This window comes from Hypanus sabinus, chromosome 14 (assembly GCF_030144855.1).
Source record: "Hypanus sabinus isolate sHypSab1 chromosome 14, sHypSab1.hap1, whole genome shotgun sequence".
In the NCBI taxonomy this organism is placed as follows: domain Eukaryota; kingdom Metazoa; phylum Chordata; class Chondrichthyes; order Myliobatiformes; family Dasyatidae; genus Hypanus; species Hypanus sabinus.
In genome coordinates, this window is record NC_082719.1 from 103,072,300 (window position 1) to 103,089,681 (window position 17,382).

At 42.4% G+C, this 17,382-nt stretch overlaps 1 non-coding gene across 1 annotated transcript; it reads right to left on the reverse strand.

Annotated features, from left to right (window-relative positions):
- Window positions 1-13,604: 13,604 nt before the first annotated feature.
- trnal-caa (transfer RNA leucine (anticodon CAA)) lies at window positions 13,605-13,718 on the reverse strand. The gene is made up of 2 exons: window positions 13,681-13,718; window positions 13,605-13,650 (listed from the first exon to the last, which is right to left on the reverse strand). It is a non-coding gene; the product is annotated as a tRNA-Leu (tRNA).
- Window positions 13,719-17,382: the final 3,664 nt, after the last annotated feature.

Sequence of the window (17,382 nt, forward strand, 5' to 3'; positions counted from 1 at the left end):
CTTACGTCTCAGAGTGAGTTATTGATGGTGCATCAGTACCCGAAGATCTCTGCTCATCAACACTATTAAGGAATTTTCATTGAACAATGTGTTGTCTCTTTACAGATGCCCTACCAAGTGCAACACTTCACATTTGGCCGGATTAAACTCCATGTGTCAGTTCTCTGCCCATATCTGCAAATGATCTATTGTATTCTTTACCAGTCATCTATATTATAATCATATAACCATATAACAATTACAGCATGGAAACAGGCCATCTCAGCCCTCCTAGTCCATGCCGAACGCTTACTCTCACCTAGTCCCACCGGCCCGCACTCAGCCCCTAACCCTCCATTCCTTACCTGTCCATATACCTATCCAATTTTACCTTAAATGACAATACCAAACCTGCCTCTACCACTTCTACTATGCAGATCTATGCATAGTAGAAGTATGCAGATGATACTAAGACAGGTGGCATTGTGGATAATGAAGTAGTTTTTCAAAGCTTGCAGAGAGATTTAGGCCAGTTAGAAGAGTGGGCTGAGTGATGGCAGATGGAGTTTAAAGCTGATAAGTGTGAGGTGCTACATTTTGGTAGGAATAATCCAAGTAGGACATACATGGTAAATGGTAGGGCATTGAAGAATGCAGTAGAACAGAGTGATCTAGGAATAATGGTGCATAGTTCCCTGATGGTGGAATCTCATGTGGATAGGGTGGTGAAGAAAGCTTTTGGTATGCTGGCCTTTATAAATCAGAGCAATGAGTATAGGAGTTGGGATGTAATGTTAAAATTGTACAAGGCAATGGTAAGGCTGAATTTGGAGTATTGTGTACAGTTCTGGTCACCGAATTATAGGAGAGATATCAACAAAATAGAGAGAGTACAGAGAAGATTTACTAGAATGTTACCTGGGTTTCAGCACCTAAGTTACAGGGAAAGATTGAACAAGTTAGGTCTTTATTCTTTGGAGTGTAGAAGGTTGAGGGGGGACTTGATAGAGGTATTTAAAATTATGAGGGTGATAGATAGAGTTGACGTAGATAGGCTCTTTCCATTGAGAGTAGGGGAGATTCAAACAAGAGGACATGAGTTGAGAGTTAGGGGACAAAAGTTTAAGGGTAACATGAGAGGGAATTTCTTTACTCAGAGAGTGGTAGCTGTGTGGAACAAGCTTCCAGTAACCATATAATCATATAACAATTACAGCATGGAAACAGGCCATCTCAGCCTTTCTAGTCCGTGCCGAACACTTACTCTAGCCTAATCCCACTTACCCGCACTCAACTCATAACCCTCTATTCCTTTACTGTCCATATACCTATCCAATTTTACTTTAAATGACAATACCGAACCTGCCTCTACCACTTCTACTGGAAGCTCGTTCCACACAGCTACCACACTCTGAGTAAAGAAATTCCCCTTCATGTTACCCTCAAACTTTTGCCCCCAAGTCTCAACTCATGTCCTCTTGTTTGAATCTCCTCTACTCTCAATGGAAAAAGCCTATCCACGTCAACTCTATTAATTCCCATAATCTTAAATACCTCTATCAAGTCCCCCTTCAACCTTCTACACTCCAAAGAATAAAGACCTAACTTGTTCAATCTTTCCCTGTAACTTAGGTGCTGAAACCCAGGTAACATTCTAGTAAATCTTCTCTGTACTCTCTCTATTTTGTTGAATCTTTCCTATAATTCAGTGACCAGAACTGTACCTACCTTATTATCAGCTGCATACTTACTAGTCCAATTTACCACCCCATCACCCATAAAACTAATCCTCATATCCTCTGCAAACTTACTACATTTTCATCCAGGTCATTTATATACATCACAAACAGCAGAGGTCCCAGTACAGATCCCAGTGGAGCACCACTTATCTCAGACCTCCAGCTAGAATAAGTCCCTTTGACCACTACTCTCTGTTTTCTATGGGGAAGCCGGTTCTGAATCCAAACAACCAATTTGCACTTAATCTTCTGTATAAGCCCCCCATGAAAGACTTTGTCAAATGCCTTACTAAAATCCATGTAAACATTTTATCCATGTTTGGCTCCATCATCGGCACTAGCCTTCCCAGCATCCAGGACATCTTTGCGGAGTGATGCGTCAAAAAGATGGCATCATCATTAAGGATACCCATCTTCCAGGACATGCCCTCTTCTCATTGCTACCGTCAGGGAGAAGGTACAGGAGCCTGAAGAGGCACACTCAATGTTTCAGAAATGGCTTCTTCCCCTCTGCCATCAGATTTCCGAATGGATAGTGAACCCATGAACACCACCTCACTACTTTTTCTTTTCTCTCTCTTTTTGCACTATTTATCTAGTTTAACTTTATGAAGTTAAATTAAATAAGTAGTTTCAAAAAGAGAGAAAAAAGATGTAAAAACTTACTGTAATTCAGTTTATTATTATGTGGTACTGCTGCAAACCAGCCAATATTGTGGTGAACCAGCTAAAAAGTAAATCAAAAACCCCCTAAAACTAATCCCTCCTACCTACACAATGTCCATATCCCTCCATTGGCCTCACATTCATTTGCCTATCCAAACATCTCTTAAAAGCCTCTAATGTATTTAATGTTTCTAATGTATTTGCCTTTGCTACCATACCAAGGCAGCGCATTCCAGGCATCTACCACTCTTCCAGTAAAAAGCTACCCCTCTCATCCCCTTTGAACCTACCCCCCTCATCTTCAATGCATGCCCTCTGGTATTAGATATTTCTACCCTGGGAAACAGATACTCCCTACCGACTCTATCTCTGCCTGTAATAAACTTATAAACCTCTATCAAATCTCCCTTCAGCCTCTGACGCTCAAACGAAAACAACCAAAGTTAATCCAGCCTCTCACGATAGCACGTATCCTCTAAACCAGGCAGTATCCCGGTAAGTCTCTTCTGCACCCTCTCCAGAGCCTAACATCCTTCCTATCGTGGGGCAACCAGAACTGTCTGTAATACTCCAGATCTGGACTAACAGAGTTTTATAAAGTTGCAACATAACCTCTTGACTTTTGAACTCAATGCCTCAACTAATAAAAGCAAGCATCCTATTAGCCTCCTTAACCATCCTATTGCCCTGTGTAGCCACTTTCAAGGAGCTATGAACTTAGATCCCAAGATCTCTCTGCTCAGCAACATTGATCTTGCCCTTGACACTGTCCTGTCTCCTTCCATTTGCCCTACTAAGGTGCAACACCTCACATTTATCTGTCTGCCATTTCTCTGCCCAAATCTGCAACTGATCTATATTGTGCTGTATTCTTTTCCAGTCTTCTACACTATCTGCAACTCTACTAAGCTGGGTATCACATTTTCATCCAGGTCATTTATAAACGGCACAAACAGTAGAGGTCCCACACAGATCCCTGTGGAACACCACTATATACAGACCTCCAGCTCGAATAAGTCCCTTCAACCAATACTCTCTATCCTCTATGCACAAACCAGTTCTAAATCCAAACAGCCAATTTACCACTCTCTCTTCACCTTGTCAAGCTGATGAGGTAGAACCTGCCATGCACAAAGCCATCCTGGTTCTCCTTAATTAGGCCACGAGCTTCCAAAGGTTCTTACATCCTATCTCTAAGTATTTTCTCCAGCAATTTCCATACAATTGACATGAGTCTCATCAGTCAATAGTTCCCAAGATATTGCCTTGTTCCCTCCTTAAATAGAGGTACAACTTTAGCCACCCGCCTGTCGTCCAGGTCCTCGCCTGTGCCTAGAGAGGACACAAAGATACTGGTGAAGGTCCCAGCAATCTCATCTCTTGCCTCTTCCTATAACCTGGGGTAAATCCCATCAGGCCCTGGGTACTTATTCACCTCACTACTCATTAAGATCCCAGCACTTCCTCCTCTTTGGCCTTTAGATACCCTAATGTATTTATACCCTCAGCACTGATCTCCTGGTCTTCCATATCCTTTTACTTGGTAGCTACTGAAACAAAGTGCTCATTGAGTATCTCACTCACACTCTCCCCACTCACCCTCCCTTTATCCTTCAGTGGTCCTACTCTCTCCCTACTATCCTCTTGCTTTTGATACCTCTTTCAAAACCCTAGACTGTAGTCCATCCAGTCCAAATGACTTATCTACCTTCAGAACTTCCAGCTTCCCAAGTAATAGCAACTGCTCTCACTTCTGCTCCCTGACACTCTCGAACTTCCAGCATAACACTAGTCTTCCCCAGTGAAGACTTATGCAAAGTACTTCTGATATCAACTCTCACCTCTCTTTTACTCTTTATATATCTGAAAAAAACTTTTGTTCTCCTCTTTGATATTTGAGACCAGCTTACTGTACCTTCATATTTCATCTTTTCCCTGTTTATGGGTTTCTATTTGTCTTCTGTTGGATTGTAAATGCTTCCCGATCCTCTACCTTCCCACTCATTTTTGCTCTGTTTTATACTCTCTCTTTTGCTTTCTGATGTGTTGCTATGGAAACAATGTTTTCAATGGAAATTAAGGGGAGAGGGACAGTAAAAAGATTTAATATTTAAACGCAGAATGGAATTTTTATAAACACGAGAAATTCTGCAGATGCTGGAAATCTGGAGAAACACATACAAAGTGCTGGAGGAACTCAGCAGGTCAGGCTGCATCCATGGAAATGAACAAACAGTCATCACCCTCAACAATTTATCCTTTGGTTTCTCCCACTTTCTCCAGACCGTGGGCACCCACAGGAGCCCCGGTTATGTCTGCCTTTTCGTTGGCTACCTAGAAAAGTCCTTGTTCCAAGCCTTCCCTGGTAATACCCCCCAGCTCTTCCTCCGCTACATTGATAACTGCATTAATGGTCCTTCATGCACCCATGCTGGAGCTCGTCAATTTCATCAACTTTGCCTAAAACTTCCACTCTGCCCTTAAATTCACTTGGTCCATTTCTGACACATCCCTCCTCTTTCTTGATCTCTCTGTCTCCATCTATGGAGTCGAACTGTCAACCAACATCTTTTCTAAACCTACCAATTCCCACAGCTATCTTGACCATACCTCTTCCCACCCTGTCTCCTGTAAAAATGCTACTCCCTTTTCTCAGTTCCTTCACCTCCGCTGCATCTGTGACTGGGCTGAAACTTTCCTTTCTGGGACATTGGCGACATCCCCCTTCTTCAAGAACAGAGTTTTGCTTCCCCCATTATTGGTGCTGCTCTCACAGGCATCTCCACTATTTCGTGAATATGCACGCTCACATCTTCTTGCCTCTTTAACAGTAATAGAGTTGTCCTTACCTACCACCCCAAGAGCTTCCACATCCAAAAACATCATTCTCCACAACTTCTGCCATCTCCACTTAAATCCAATCACCAAACACATCTTTACCTTCCTCCCCCCACCCCCCAACTCACTGCTTTCCACAGGGATCTCTCCCTCTGTGATTCCTTTGTTCTTTTATCCCTCCGCACTAATCTCCAGCCTGGTACTTATCCCTTCAAGTGGTCAAAGTGCTACACCTGCCTATTCACCTTCTCTCTCACCTCTATTCAGGGCCACAAATAATCCTTCCAAGTGAGGCAAGATTTTACCTGTGAATCTGCTGGGATTGTCTATTGCATCTGGTGCTCCCAATGTGACCTCCTCTACATTGGTGAGACCCTTCGTAAACTGGGGTATCACTTTTGTCAAGCACTGCCACTCCATCCGCCAAAAACAGAACTTTCTGGTGGCCAAACATTTTAATTCCAATTCCCAATCCCATTAGACATTTTGGTCCAGGGCCTCCTCTCATGCCACGATGAGACCATCCTCAGGATGGAGGAGCAACACCTCATATTCCCTCTGGGTTCAACCTTGTGGCATGAACATCGATTACCCCTTCTAGCAAAATTTATTCCCTCCTCCTCCCTTCTTCTTCTATTCCCCACTGGCATTTTACCTCTTCTCATCTGCCCTTTGATCCTCTCCTCCTTCGCTTTCTCCTGTGGTCCATTCTCCGGTCCTATCAGATTCCTTTGTCTTTCCCTTTCCCAACCACCTATCACCTTCTACATATCCTCCATCCCCTCCACCTACATTTTTATTCTGGTATCTTCCCTCTTGCTTCTCCTAATGAAGGATCTCGGCCTGAAATGTCGACTGTTTATTAATTTCCATGGAGGCTGCCAGACCTGCTGAGTTCCTCCAGCGTTTTGTGTGTGCTGCAATGCAATTATTAACCTTATTAAAATCTTTACTTAAAAATTAATACTTGGTAAAGTTACAAAATAATGAAGTCTTTTAAATGTTCTGAGTTGCAGAAGAGAATGTTTGAAGAGAGAAGTGATTCTTTACTGCTTAGAACATCACACAGAACAGGCCATTTGGCCCACAATGTTGTACTGACCTTTTAACCAACTCTAAGATCAATCTAATCACTTCCTTCCCACATAGCCCTCCATTCTTCTATCATCCATATTCCTAACTAAGAGTTTCATTTTCTGTGATTATGTTTTTCTGCTACTATGTGCCTTCTGTCGTGTGTAACTGTTGGTACAGTGTTTTGCACCTTGGCCCTGGAGGAAAGCTGTTTCATTTGTCTGTGTTCTCAGGTATAATTGAATATACCATTAGGGAGATTGAACTTGGACTTCAATCTCCCTAATGTAACCGACTCTACCATGTGGACAGTAATATTCCACATTCTGAAATTTTACCTCGACTGTGCACTGAACTAGTCATAATGTCTTAAGATTGAAGATTGTTTAATATCATTTCCAGTACACAAGCGTAGAGGAGAATGAAATAATTGCTACTCCGGATCCAATGCAGCACAAAGAAAAAAATCACAGTAAGATAAAGGAGGACAATAATAATAAGAAATATAATAAAAATAGTAAATTTAAATTAAACAATGCTGGAGAGGTGGTACTAGGAGACAATGAAATAGCAGATGAATTTTATAAACATTTTACATCAGTCTTCACTGTGGAAGGCACTCACATTATGGTTGAAGTTCCGGGTGTCAGGGGCATGAAGTGTGTGAAGTTCCCATAATTAGAAGGTTCTTGGGAAACTGAAAGGTCTGAAGGTAGATAAGTCACCTGGACCAGATGGTGAACACACCAAGTTTCTGAAGGAGGGGGCTGAAAAGATAGCAGAGGCATTAGTAATAATCTTTCAAGAATCACCAGATTCTGGAATGGTTCCGGAAGACTGAAAATTGGAAATGTTACTCCCCTTCATAAAGGCAGAAGAAAGGAAATTATAGGCCAGGTAGTCTGACCTCAGTGGTTGAGAAGATGTTGGAGTCAATTATTAAGGATGAGGTCTCCAGGTACTGGGAGGCACATGATAAAATAGGCTGTAGTTAGCATGGTTTCATCAAGAGAAAATCTTGCCTGACACATCTGTTGGAATTCTTTGAAGAAATGGCAAGCACAATAAACAGTGGAGAACCAGTTGATGTTGTGTACTTGGATTTTCAAAAGGCCTGTAATGAAGGTACCAGTCCATGAGGCTGCTTAACAAGCTATGAGCCCATGGTATTACAGGAAAGATTCTAGCATGGATAAAGCAGTGGCTGATTTGCAAAAGGCAAGGAGTGGGAATAAAAGGAGCCTCTTCTAGTGACTAGTGGTGTTCCACAGGGGTCAGTATTGGGACTGATTCTTTTTAAGTTATACGTCAATGATTTGGATAATGGAATTGATGGCTTTGTTGTAAAGTTTGCAGACGATATGAAGATAGGTGGAGGGGCAGGTAGTTTTGAGGAAGTAGAGAAGCTACTGAAGGACTTAGACAGATTAGAAGAATGGACAAAGAAATGGCAGATGGAATGAATACAGTGTTGGGTGTGTATGGTCATGCCCTTTGGTAGAAGAAATGAAGGGGTTGACTATTTTCTAAATGGAGAGAAAATACAAAAAACTGAGGGCAAAGAGACTTGGGATTCACTAAAGGTTAATTTGGAGGTTGATTCAGTGGTGAGGTCAGCAAATACAATATTAGCATTCATTTCAAGAGGACTAGAATATAAAAGCAAGGATGTAATGTTGAGGCTTTATAAAGCACTGGTGAGGCCTCACGGAGCATTGTGAGCAGTTTTGGGCCCCTTATCTTAGAAAGGAATAACATTATCTAAGAAATGTGCTGAAACTGGAGAGGATTCAAAGGAGGTTTATGAAAATGATTCCAGGATTGAATGGCTTGTCATATAAAGAGAGTTTGATGGCTCTGAGCCTGTATTCACTGGAATTCAGAAAAATGAGGGGTGACCTCATTGAAACCTATCGAATGGTGAAAGGCCTTGATAAAGTGAACGTGGAGAGGATGTTTCCTATGGTGGGAGAGTCTCAGTCCAGAGGACACAGCCTCAGAATAGAGGGGTGTCCTTTTAAAATAGAGATAAGGGGGAATTTCTTTAGCCAGCGAGTGGTGAATCTGTGGAATTCTTTGACACCAGCAGCTATGCAGGCCAAGTCTTTATGTATATTCAAGGCAGAGGTTGATAGATTCTTGATTGGTCAGAGCACGAAGGGATACGGGGAAAAGGCAAGAGATTGGGGCTGAGATGAAAATTGGATCAGCCATGATGAAACAGGAAAGCCATATGTCGTGAAATTTGTTGTTTTGCAGCAGTAGTACATTGCAACACATAATGATAAAAACTATAAATTACAATAAGTACTAATGAAAGAAAATTAAAGTAAATAAGTTGTGCAAAAAGAGAGGAAAGTAACTACTGAAGTGGTGTTCATGGGTTCATTGTCCGTTCAGAAATCTGATGACAAAAGGGACGAAACTGTTCCTGAAATGTTGAGAGATTGCCTTCAGAGAGTACCACCTCCTTGATGGTAGCAATGAGAAAAGGGCATATCCTGAGTGTTGGGTGTGTATAATGATGGATGCCACTTTTTGAGGCATTGTCCTGGATTCTGGGTAGGCTAGTGCCCATGTTGGAGCTAGCAGAGTTCACAATTTTCAGCAGGTTTTTCAGATCCTATCAGGTGACATACTAAGTCTCCTAATGAAATATAGCTGCTGTCATGCCTTTTTGTAATCGTATCATTATGTTGGACCCAGGATAGATCCTCAGAGATGTTGGCACCCAGGGTCTTGAAACTGCTCACCCTTTCCATTTCTGATCCCTCGATGAGGACTGGTGTGTGTTCCCTTGACTTCCTCTTCCTCAAGTCCACCATCAATTCCTTGATCTTACTGAGTGCAAGGTTGTTGTTGCAACACCACTTAACCAGCTGATCTATCTTGCTCCTGTACATGTCCTCATTACCAACTAAAATTGTCCAACAATAGCTGTATTGTCTGTAAATTTATAGATGCCATTTCAGCTGTGCCTAGCCATATAGTCATGGCTGGCCACAGCTGTACATCAGGTGACTCTGACAGGAAATGATAGTGTGGTTGGGAGTACTCCTCATTACTCATTTCCAAAGAAAATGGGAACAACAATGAATAAATTAGGTGGTCCCTGACTGTAATTTGTACATGTCTCATTTGTAAGAGCTAGCCTGATGGCAGCAAATTAATTTTTCTCATTCTAAGCATCATTTTATATGTTTAATAATGAAGATAATAGACTTGGTGAAGTGAGCAGGTCCTTGTGCAGTGAAGTTCTTTCTCAATTAATAATTTTGCATGGCGCATACAGAGTTCTTCTCTCATCACTGCAATAAACATAAAAAGTAATTTGCATTTAACTGCAGCAGGGAATAAGACAGCCAATATCCTAGCTGGTTTCTGGTTCAGTTTCAATCTTGATGTTTAACTAAACATGAACACAAGAAGACCATAAGACATTGGAGCAGAATTAGTTCCTCCAGGTTGTTATCACTGGGGTGTGGTAGAAGGGATAAGCTTCCAATATCTATTAAGTGCTCCCAATGGCACCTATCTCAAATAGCCACTGACAACCAAGTCCAACTCCTGGCCTTCAAAGGTCAAAGTAAATTTATTATCAAAGTACAAATATATCACTATATACAACCCTGACAATCGTCTTCTTGAGGGCATACTCAATATATCCAATAACAGAATCAATGAAAGACCTCACCAAATTTTGTGTTAACTGGTATGCAAAATACAACAAACTAAGCAAATGAAAAAAAAGAAAGAATATAACAGAAACGTAGAAAACCTGCAGCACAATACAGGCCCTTCAGCCCACAATGCTGTGCCAAACATGTACTTACTTTAGAAATTACTTCGGCTTACCCATAGCCCTCTACTTTTCTAAGCTCCATGTACCTGTCCAGGAGTCTCTTAAAAGACCCTGTCGTATCCGCTTCCACCACCGTCGCTGATACCTTATTCCTCGCACTCACCACTCTCTGTGTAAAAAACTTACCCCTGACATCTCCTCTGTACTTACCCCCCAGCACCATAAATATGTGTCCTCTTGTGGCAACCATTTCAGCCCTGGGAAAAAGCCTCTGACTGTTCACATGATCAATGCCTCTCATCATCTTATACGCCTCTATCAGGTCACCTCTCATCCTCTGTCTCTCCAAGGAGAAAAGGTCGAGTTCACTCAACCTATTCTCATAAGGCATGCTCCCCAATCCAAGCAACTTCCTTGTAAACCTCCTCTGCACCCTTTCTACAGTTTCCACATCCTTCCTGTAGCGAGGCGACCAGAACTGAGCACAATACTTGAAGTGGAGTCTGACCAGGGTCCTATATAGCTGTAACATTACCTCTAGGCTCTTGAACTCACTCCCATAGTTGATGAAGGCCAATGTACCCTATGCTTTCTTAACCACACAGTCAACCTGCGCAACAGCTTTGAGTGTCTAATGGACTTGGACCCCAAGATACCTCTGATCCTCCACACTGTCAAGTCTTACCATTAATACTATATTCTGCCTTCATATTTGATCTAGCAAAATGAACCACGTCACACTTATCTGTATTGAACTCAATCTGCCACTTCTCAGCCCAGTTTTGCATCATATCAATGTCCCACTGTAACCTCTGACAGTCCTCCACACTACCCACAACACACCCAACCTTTGTGTCATCAATATAATTACTAACCCATCCCTCCATTTCCTCATGCAGGTCATTTATAAACATCACGAAGAGAAGAACGGATCCCTGAGGCACCTCACTGGCAACTGACCTCCATGCAGAATATGCCCCGTCTATAACCACTCTTTGCCCTCTGTGGGCAAGCCAATTCTGGATCCACAAAGTAAGGTTCCCGTGGATCCTATGCCTCCTTACTTTCTCAATAAGCCTTGCATGGGGTACCTTATCAAATGTCTTGCTGAAATCCATATACACTACGTCTACTGCTCTACCTGCATCAGTGTGTTTAGTCATATCCTCAAAAAATTCTCTGTAACCTGTACGCAGGTAGGAGAAGGACAACCAAATTTGGCTTAGCTATGAAGCCTGGTGGAAATGTTTCTACTGACAGTCGCTTCAGGCAGATTGGTTCAACAGCCAGGGTTGGCAGCTCATCTGGGAGAAGGAAAACTCTGATCTCAAACGTTCACGGTCTTGCAGCTATACACACTCATAGGGAAGGCTTTGGAAGTAAACCCCAAAGATCTACGGGTGCTAAACGGTATCGGTCTCTGCCATTCCTTTGAACTCATCAGCTGTGTGGTGAGGGGGAGCCTGCTGAATGGGTAAAAGCTTGTTCTCCATATTGTACTACCCTGGCTTGCATATTAACTTACGTAGATATGATTGAAATAAATGAATCTGAATCAGAGCATAGATATTCAGTACTGAGCAGAAGTCTTAGGCACATCTTAAAAGTGAAGATGCTTTCAAAAATAATGGAATGAAAGTGTCTAAATATCAAAAAAGTTGCTATAAACAGCAGTAAACAGTAAAATAAACTAAATCAAATCAATATTTGGCGTGACCATCAGCTCTTTTTGGTACACTATCATACAGTTTTATAAGAAAATCTGCTGGTAGTTTGTTCCAAGCATCTTGGAGTTCTGCGACTTTGGCCATCTGTCCAGGTAATTCCAGACAGCCTCGATGATGTTGAGATCAGGGCTCTATGGAGGTCATGCCATCTGAAGACATATAAAATATCTAAGGTGTGAAGACTTTTGCATAGTATTGTAATTGGATGGCATGGGCTCATTGGACTGGGAGAGCCTGTTACTGTGCTGCATCTCTAAATAAAATCAAAACAGGTGGGGGCATCTAAGAGAATAATTCTTAGGTTTCATTACAGCCCACAGCCTGCACATTCGACAATGTAAGCCAGGAGATATTAAATGCTTATTTATAATTATACAATCATGCAGTGATAGAATAATCTTGTTATTTACTGAACACCCTAATTATAAGGAAGCTGAAGCAAAGAAAGAGCAAAGTCCACTTTCAGGAATGTTAAATATGTTTTAATTGCATAAACTGCAATCTAATTGTATATCTGTCAAGCTTAACAAAGAAGATAACACGTTATCTCAACTGAAGAGAAAATAATTCTCAAAGATCTTGCAGAAAGCCTCCTATTCCTAAAGCATAAACATTAAGAACAAATGTGTAGGTTATGTAATAGGTTGTTAAGAAGACATAGGGTGTGTTGGCCTTTATCAGTTCATGAGTTCAAGAGCCATGAGGTAATGTTGCAGCTCTATAACGCCCTGTTTAGACCACACTCAGAATATTGTGTTCAGTTCTGACCAATTTATTACAGGAAGCATGTGGAAGCTTGATAGAGGGTACAGGGGAATTTTGCCAGGATCCTGATGAACTAGAGAGCATGCGTTATGAGGATAGACTGAGCAAGCTGTTTTCTCTTTGGAGCGAATGAGGATGAGAGGTGATTTGATAGAGATATACTAGATGATAAAAGGCAATGATCGAGTGGAGAGCAAGAGACTTTTTCCCAGGTGGAAGTGGCTAATATGGACATAATTTTAAGGTGATTGGAGGTAAGTATAGGGGGAATTATCAGAGGTAAGTTTTTTACACAGAGACAGGTGGGTGCATAGAACATGTTGCCAAGGGTGGTGACAGAGGCAGATACCGTAGGGACATTTAAGAAACACTTGGGCACATGGATAAAAGAAAAATGGAGGGAAAATTATACTCTTACCCCACTGAGTAAAAATGATAAGACATACAAGCAGAATTAGGCCATTTGGTCCATCGAGTCTGCTCCTCCATTCCATCATGACTGATTTATTATCCCTTTCAACCCCATCCCTCTAGACTGCAGTAAACATGCCATATGTGGTGAAATTATTTTTTTATTTCTTTACTACTTAGAAACAATGTGTGGACTAGCCCTTCTGGCCCAATGAGCCACATTACCTAGCAACCCATCTATTAACACTAGCCTAATCACAAGACGATTCACAGTGACCAATTAACCTATTAACTAGTACATCTTTGGACTGTCTGAAGAAACTGAAGCACCCAGAAGAAACCCACATGGTCACAGGGAGAATATAAAAACTTCATACAAATGGCAGTGGAATTGAACTCTGCATTGCCCCAAGCTGTAGAAGTGTCACACTAACCACTAGGCTATTGTGGTACCGAACATGGAAATAGACCATATCGATTGACCATATTGAGAATAACTACTCCTACACCATAATGTCATTTTTATTCTCCTCATATTCTCAGTTCTACCACTGATCGTCACAGGGAGAATGTTCAAACTCCACTCCACTGCCCAAAATTTCATGTCAGAAGTGGGATTTGAACCCACGCCTCCATTTGGAGACCAGAACACCCACTTTATTACAGAAGGACTTTATTCCTTGAGTCTGGCGCCTTAGACCACTCGGCCATTCTGACATGACTTGCTATCCATGTCCTTCACTGAAATGTCTTCCTCTGCTAGAGAATTAGATCGTGCAGACATACCTCACTTTGTTTTTCTTCCTTCGTTACTCTGTTTGCTTACTCAAATTCAGACATATTCATGTCACTGTAAAAATTCTGCGTCTTCAACATCTGTCCTACAGTGACATCCCTGTTTGGACAGGGAATTGCAGCAGCAACACTGGTGTGGGATCTTTGCGGCAAATTCTTCAAAATATAACTTTGGTGGATGTTTGACAAAATTCTGAAGAGGCAACTCCATGTGTTTCTCTGCAGATTTGACTGTGAAATACCAGAGCAGAATGATGCCATTTGGCCCATCAAAGTCTGCTCTGCTATTCAATCATGGCTGTTTTATTATCCCTCTCAACCTCATTTTCCTGCCTTCTCCTCATAATCTTTGATGTCCTAACTAATCAAGAACCTATCAACCTCCGGTTTAAATATACCCAATGACTTGGTTTCCACAGCCATCTTGTGGCAATGAATTCTACAGATTTCGCACACTCTAGCAAAAGAAATTCCTCTTCATCTCTAAACTATGTTTAGAGCCCTGCTCTGCTCGCTGTACACTTATGACCGTGTGGCTAAGCACAGTTCTGCCATCTTTAAGTTTGCTAATGACACCACTGTTGTAGGCCGAATCAAAGGTGGTGACCTTTGAAATTGATACCTGGATTAAATAACTTGTCATATGAAGAGTCTCTGGAACTGTATTTACTGGAATTCAGAAGAATGAGGGGTGACCTCATAGAAATCTATCAAATGGTGAAAGGCTTTGATAGAGTGGCTGTGGATATGATGTTTCTTGTGGTGGGAGAGTCTAAGAGGAGTCCTTTTAGAATGAAGATGAGGAATTACTTTAGCCAGAAAGTGTGAATCTGAGGAATCCTTTGTCACAGGGAGATGTGGAGGCCAAGACTTTATGTATATTTAATGCAGAGATTGATAGATTATTAATTAGTCAGGGCATGAAGAGATACAATGGGGGGAGGGGAGGTAGGAAATAGTGGCTGAGGGGAAAAATGGATCAGCCATGATAAAATGGAAGAGCAGACTCAATGGGTCAAATGGCCTAATTCTGCTCCTATATCTTATGGTGACAAATCAGCACGTAGGAGGGAGATTCAAAATCTGACTGAGTGGTGTCACAACAACTCCTCCTTACTCAATGTCAGCAAGACCAAGGAGCTGATTATTAGTTCAGGAGGAGGAAACCAGAGGTCCATGAGCCAATCCTCTTCAGAGGATCAGAGTCGGACGGAGTCAGCAACTTTAAATTCCTTGGTGTTATCATGTTAGACCTGTCCTGGGCCCAGCACATAAGTGCAATGACGAAGAAAGCATGCAGCACTTCTACATCCTTAGGAGTTTATGAAGATTTTAAATGACATCTAAAACTTTGACAAACTTCTATACATGTGTGGTGGAGAGTGACTCCTATTGACTGGCTGCATCACAGTCTGGTAATGGAAACACTAAGGCTTTTGAATGGAAAATCCTACAAGAAATACTGGATACAGCCGAGTCCTTCACAGGTAAAGCTCTCCCACAATTGAGCACATCTGCTTGGAACGTTGTTGTAGGAAAGCAGAATCCATCATCAAGGACCCCCCAACATCCCGGCCATGCTCTCTTCTCGCTGCTGCCATCAGGAAAAAGGTACAGGAGCCTCAGGACTCATACCACCAGGTTCAGGAACAGTTATTACCCCTCAACCATTAGGATCTTGAACCAAAGGGGATAACTTTACTCAACTTCACTTGTCCATCATTGAAATGTCCTCGCACCTATGGACTCACTTTCAAGGACTCTTCATCTCATATTCTCAATATTTATTGCTTATTTATTTATTATTTTTTCTTTCTTTTGTAGTTGCACAGCTTGTTGCCTTTTGCACAATTGCTGATCGTCCAAATTGGTGCGGTCTTTCATTAATTCTAGTATGTATTTATTGTGTATGCCCACAAAAAAATGAATCTCAGGGTTGTATACAGTGACATATATTTACTTCAGTAATTTACCTTGAACTTCTAAAGGTTCATCACTCTATTCTGAGGCTTTGCCCACGTCCTAGAACATCCCCCCCCCCACTATAGGGAACTCTATTTATAGTGTTTCAATAAGATTTCCTCCCCCCCCCCCCAACACTCCTCATTCTTCTAAACTCTAGTGAGTACCAGCCCAGAGCTATCAAATGCTCCTCATATGTTAACCCTTTCATTCCCTGGATCATTCTCATGAATCTCTGAACTTTCTCCAATGCCAGCACATCCTTAGTTCAGTGGTTCAAAACTTCTCATAACATTCCATGTGTTTTGACCAATTTCTTACAATACCTTATAAGCTCAATGCCTTTTGACTCATACAGGAGAATGAGGAGGTGATAAGACAGGAGCTACAGGCTCTGGGATGAAGGAGACGGGTAACTGGGTGACTGTCAGGAGGGGAAATGCACAGCCAGTGCACAGTACACCTGCGGCCATTCCCCTCAATAATAAGATACAATTGAAGGGTATGACCGACCGGGGGAGCCACAGTGACTGGATCTCTGGCACTGAGTCTGGTGTTATGGCTCAGAAGCGAAGAAAGGTAAAGAGGCTACAGTGTTGATAGGAGATTCCTTAGTCAGAGGAACAGAGACGAGGATCTGTGGACACTAGAGACATTGGGATGATATGTTGACTCCCTACCGCCAGGATCAGGAATGTCTCAGATCCTGTCCATGGCATTCTCAAGGGCAAGGTGAGCAGCCAGAAGTCTTAGTACATACTGGCACCAATGGCACAGGTAGACATGGTGAGGAGGTTCTGAAGAGAGATTCTAGAGAGCTAGGTAGAAAGCTGAGAAACAGGACCTTCAGGGTTGTAACCTCTGGATTGCTGCCTGTGCCACGTGCCAGTGAGGGTAAGAAAAGGATGATTTGGCAGGTGATTGTGTGGCTGAGGAACTGGTGCAGGGGGGCAGGGGTTCAGATCTATGGATCATTGGGATCTCTTCTGGGGAAGGTACCTGTATAAAAGTAGCAGGTTACACTGGAATCCAATATCAGTTTGGCTAGAGTTGTTCAGGAGGGTTTAAGCTAATTTGGCAGGGGATGGGAACCGGAGTGATTGTGCTGAAGATGAGGTAGTTGGTTTACAAAAGAGGCAATGTGTAGTGTTATGAATGTACCACAGCTCTGAGGGGCAGAAGGGGCGGGAGCAGCCCCCTCCTTCCGGAGAATCGCAAGATCGCTATTAATTCGGGTCTTGGACCCAGGAAGTGAGAGACAATGCAACGGTTTTGGCCATTGTTCTTAGAGGCACCTGTGTGACGTGCATGTCCCTGCTACGTGACAGCTACCATGGATATGGACACCCTCGGGCAATGTGGGGGTGGGGATTACATCACCCTACTTTGATGGACATCTACAACTCTGCAAGTCAAGATAAAAGGGGACTGCAGGAGGCAGTACCCCAGTGACGCACCAGAAGGACACACTCGCTCAGCGCTCCCGTAATAGCTGGAAGCCATTCAACGCCACGTGTGCTCCTAACTCCTTTGCCTGGGGAGCGGGTGGCTGATAATACCGAGAAGGACTTCGAACTAACAACAGGGAGACCAACGCTCCCCTGATTTAACGGAGTGGCTTCAT